Genomic DNA, 5,317 nt, shown 5'->3' with positions numbered 1-5,317 from the left:
GGGAAGCTTGCCTTCCTCCATCGCTGGGGGCAACCAAGCTCCTGCTGCTCCAGCTCCGTGGCCACAGCATCTTGGTTGGGTTAATTTGCATACTCAGCCCTGATTGGCTGGTGGGCGTGGCTGGTGGGTGTGGCTTGTAGGCATAGTGGAGGTATGGTCAATTTGCATGTTTCTCTTTAATTAGATAAGATGTATTATATTATTATTTTATTTATTCATATTATATTCCTCCTTTATGTATGATCTATTTGAAAAGTAAATATGTAATGTGAAAATACCTAACCATCTTCTGACCATAAACTTTTGTTGACATGTCCATACATGTGGATTATAATGGGAATAGATATTTGAATTCAAAAGTTAAATTCAACAAAGTTATCATGACAAAGTTATTCAATGTGAATCTTATATGTCTCTTAATGTTCAATGAATTAGATGATTTTTTGCAAAAATTGTTTTTGTTTTAATTAAGAAGAGCCACACATTGTATTTTAATAACTTAATATGATCACAAACATATATAGATAATGAAAATAACAGGTTCTATAATGTATTGAATTGCAAAATAATGTGGAAATAGAAATATCAACAGAAAGATTAGATATTATAAATTAGACATGAAGAAACAACATAAAAATAAATTACAATCATAAATTCAAATTCACTAAAATAAAATAGATATATCAGTGAAAGATAGAAATACCAATAAGGTAGATAATTTGCTGCAGGACTCATGGGACTTTAAGATATACCTAACAGTTTCATTTTCTGAAAAAATATAATAAAAATCCTGAACTGTATAGACCTACCCAATTGTTTCATGTAATCTCTTCCTCATCGAACAAAAAATTATTCTGTGATTATAGAGTTGGTTGGAATTTGCTACATGAGAAAACTCCATTATTTTAATTAGTATAGTGTTTGTGTAATTAATAAAGAGTCAAGGGTTATATAGGTACAGAGATAAAACTGGAATCTTTTACTTTTATCTTTATTGAAAACACAAAGGAAGTTAAAGCATAGTTGATTACATTATCTACTTTTTTGAAAATTAAACTCAAAATGGATTTAGGCTAAAAATTGTGCTAGGTATTTGCTAGATATACAGCAAAATAATATCCTCTATAATAAAGAGAATCATGTAAATTGACTGTCCCTCCGCTACGTTCACCAGCCAATCAGGAATGAGTATGAAAATTAACCCAACAAAGATGGCTGGTTAATTTGCATACACAGGTGCCAGGCAGAGAGGGAGAGCTGGCGGCTTGGGGGGGTGCGTGGCTCCCTCGGTCACTGGGAGCAACCGAGGGAACCACGTCCCCACCAAGCCTCCGGGCAGAGATCAGAGCGGGAGAGCCAGTGGAGAGTGGAGTGGCTTGGGGAACTTGGCTCCCCAAGCCACCAGATGGAGAGCAGAGAGGGGGAGCTGGCAGCTTAGAGGACTTGGCAGAGTGGGAGGCCATGAGACGGAGTCAGAGCAGGAAGGGAAAAACCAAGAGCACAGGGAGCACCAGGAATTCTGGGAATAGTAGTTCTGGTGGCAGCCCCAGGACCAGAAGTGGAAGCCCAGGGCACAGGGAGCACCAGGAATGCTGGGAATCATAGTTCTGGTGGCAGATGGATCTCCTAGACACTAGAGCAAAGTGAGCCTGGAGCAAGTTACTATTGTGGTGGGGGTTGGAGGAAAAGCAAAGGTGAGAGACATAAGTAAAATCAGAGTGTCTAGGAAAAGTTAAAGGGAAGATATCCTAAAACTTCCAGGAAATCTCCACCAATGAAGTAAAGAAAAAAAATGCTTCTATTATTCTGTGAGCAACAAACCAAACTGAGTTGGGGTCTCAGACAATTCGCTCATATGATTGCAAAGACAGACAGAAACTCCCAGATTGGAGAGGGCTCCCCTGAGGGCTCCCAGATTAGAGAGGGTGCAGGTCGGGCTGAGGGACTCCCACGCCCCCCAGTGCACAAATGTCGTGCACCGGGCCTCTAGTCCTATATAATAAAAGCCTAATATGCAAATCAACTGAACAGTAGGACAACTGGTGGAATGACTGGTTGCTATGACGTGTACTGACCACCAGGGGGCAGACACTCAATGCAGGAGCTGCCCCCAGCCTATAGGCCCCAGGCCAGCCAAGGTGGGTGCCAGTGGGGTGCCCCCTATCACCCCGCCCGTCACCCCACAGATCAGCCCTGATCACCAGTCAGGCCTAGGGACCCTACCCATGCAAGAATTTAGTGTGTCAGGCCTCTAGTAGTGAAAATAAAGGGTATGGCTTGACTGAATGGAGAAAATTATAGATTATTTGTAAAGATCTTATATTGACTTTGATTGCTGAAGATAATTTAAATTAGCTTTGAATGGGCACTAATAAGTAAAGATATATCATTTAAAAATGTAGTACTTAATGGAGTATATTTTAGGTATAACTCAAATATATTTGTCTTAAGTTATGACATGGTTTACTCAATATATTTCTAAGAATTATCAAGTGAAGTCAGTGACATTCCTATTAATCAGATTTTACAGTCTCTACAAAGTTTACAGAAAACAAGGTGAGCTATAAATACATATAAAAATAAGCAAGTTTAGTAATATTCAAATTCCTAATTTTAAGTGCATTGATAATGCTGTAGATCTCCCAGGGCTACCAATGTATTATCATGATAAATACTATTTGTATTAGGAATTCTGAAGGAAGAGACAAGTAATTTAGCACAAAACATCACTTATTCTAACAATGTTTTGGACCATTGAAGAACTTGCCAGAGAGACACTTACAATATCTGTTGCTGATTGATGCACATTTAAAAAATTTTTGTTCATTTTTTAATTTTTTAAATGTTCACTCACAGATTGTTGTGAATAGGACTGGTAATGAAATGCTACCCACAGTATTAGTTGTTTATGGATGGCATCTATTCTGAATGGTCCATGCCAAAGCCATACAAGCTGTTAAATATTTTGATTATTATCCTAATTGTAAATATTATTTTACTGGCTTTTGAGCATGAAAACAAACCTTTTTCCAATTGATTACTTTCCTTAGAAAACAAACCATTTTTAAAAGATTGATGACTTTTTTCAACCTACTTATAAAATAAACCACATTGTTTAGATTTTCTGAAAACTCACATCATAAATGCATTATTATCACAATTAAGGAGTACTGTAATTGACAGAAGGACTGACAGATGCATTCCAAATACATAATTTCTTTACTAATACAACACAAAGATACCTTTGCAGGGATTAAGGAGAGCAGGCGTTGAAACAGCATGCTCCCAGAGAGGAGCTGCTTGATCCCACAGGGACAGTCAGCCCTTCAGAAAACCACCTGTGTGGGGTGAGGAAGTCATCAGATTATAGGAGCTCTCCCTGTTTCCATTTTTCAGACATTATATTCTCCTGAGAACTCCTCCCAACTGCACAGGGACTCTGACCATATGCCTGCCTGCCACCAGACACAGGAACAAAACAACCTTAGCACGTTCCTCACTCACGTCCACGTCTGTGTGTGAAACGAGGCCAGTCCTCCCCAGGCTTCAGGTCTGTGTGTGTCCTCCTGGACTACTGTAATCACTTTTACTAGTCAACTTGGAGTATCTATTTTAATTATGTAAATTGTGGAGTAAATAATTTACTTATTACTTCATTATCTGCTTTTCTCAGTTTTGGACAGTTGGAAGCTACCAAGTATGTTTGGTGCTTTACTCTGCACCCAAGTGAATGACAGATACTGTTCTCCCTCTGCCTATAGTTCCTCTCTCTACATATAGAAGACACACTTTTATATGTGTACTAGAGGCCCAGTGCATGAATTCATGCACGCGTGGGGTCCCTCAGCCTGGCTGGCGATCGAGGCCTATCAGGCGGCTGGCCAGCCAGGGGGAGGGCCCACAGGAGGTTGGCTGTGGGAGCGCATTGACCACCAGGGGGCAGCTCCTGCATTGAGCATCTACACCCTGGTGGTCAGTGCCCAACATAGTGGCTGGTCGACTGGTTGTTCTGGTCGTTCTGTTGTAACAGTTGCTTATATATGTAGATATTAGACACTTTGGTTCAGTTTTGTATAGCTATTTATTTAAAACTGGATGAACTATTTTTTATTTATGCTATGAAACGAGGAGAAGTCAGAGATTCTCATTGTCCCAAGAGCTCTATAGATTACATGGATGTTTCTCTCTCTCTCTAAAACCAGTGAACGTGACCTTGGGTGAAGATTTAAGAAAACAAAACAAAAACAGAACTATCCTATATAATAAAAGCCCAGTGACCAAAACAGCAAATGACCAGAATGACCAGAGACCAGAACCACCATGGCCCCTCGCCTGGGCTGGCCCTGTCCCCCAGCAAGCGGTTAGGTGCGATCAGGCAGCCAGGCAGAGCCTCGTGATCGATCACCTCGAAGAGGGAGACCCAGGCTTCCCACCACATCCTGTGGGAAGGATGCTTGGCAGCTGCGACAGGAGGCACTGGCAGCGGTGGACACTGAGTGGGCACGGTGCCTTCAGCCTGGTCCAGGCCCCGGGGTTGCCGCCTCCGCCTGTGGCTTCTGCAGGGCTGGACTGCCACTCCTGTTATGATGCCTGGGAAGATCCCGGGCCCTTCCATGACTGCAGGCTCTCTGCCAGGGCTTAGCCCCCTGTCCAGACTCCCCAGCTCGGCCCTAACTGCAGAGGAGCTGAAATACACTGACATCCACAACACTGGGGCCATGATAACCCTTTTGCACTTCCTGGAGGTGAAACTGCGCAAGAGACCTCAACCTGTGAAAGGTGAGCTAGACAAGGAAGAAAAGCAGAGTAAAGAACACCAGGAAAAGAACAAAGTGGCGGCAGCCCGATGCTGGAACAAGAAGAAGGAGCAGATGGAGTTTCTGCAGCAGGAATCTGAGTGGCTGGAGCTCATGAATGTGGAGCTGAAAACCCAGATGAAGGAGCTGAAGCAGGAGTGGCAGCAGCTCATCCTGATGCACAACTGGCATTGCCCCACCTGCATCGTCAGGACCGACAGCGTTAAGACCCCCGACTCAGAAGGCAACCCACTGCTGGAGCAGCTGGAGAAGAAGTGATCATGGGCTGGGAGGAGGAAGAGGAAGAAGTGATGGGGAGAGGGAGGAGGAGGAGGATCCCAGAAGGGTCTTCTTTGCTGCATGAAAAACTCTTCAATGAGGCTCAGCACAGCCAGCATCGGCCGGGCTTTTTTGTGAAACTCAGATCAGCCACACCAGGGGAAGAAACCCAGGTTGATGAAACCCAGGACCAAGCACTGAGAACAAAGTAGTCCTGAGGGGGACCTGTTCTGCCTGGGGCC

General features: G+C 43.1%; 1 pseudogene; it reads left to right on the top strand.

Moving 5' to 3' along the window:
* Positions 1-4,559: 4,559 nt before the first annotated feature.
* LOC102435215 lies at positions 4,560-5,097 on the top strand (annotated as a pseudogene).
* Positions 5,098-5,317: the final 220 nt, after the last annotated feature.

The sequence above is a fragment of the Myotis lucifugus genome, unplaced genomic scaffold (assembly GCF_000147115.1).
Source record: "Myotis lucifugus unplaced genomic scaffold, Myoluc2.0 scaffold_50, whole genome shotgun sequence".
Taxonomy (NCBI): domain Eukaryota; kingdom Metazoa; phylum Chordata; class Mammalia; order Chiroptera; family Vespertilionidae; genus Myotis; species Myotis lucifugus.
Note: the sequence above shows the minus strand (reverse complement) of the source record. Positions and strands in the feature narration are given on the sequence as shown.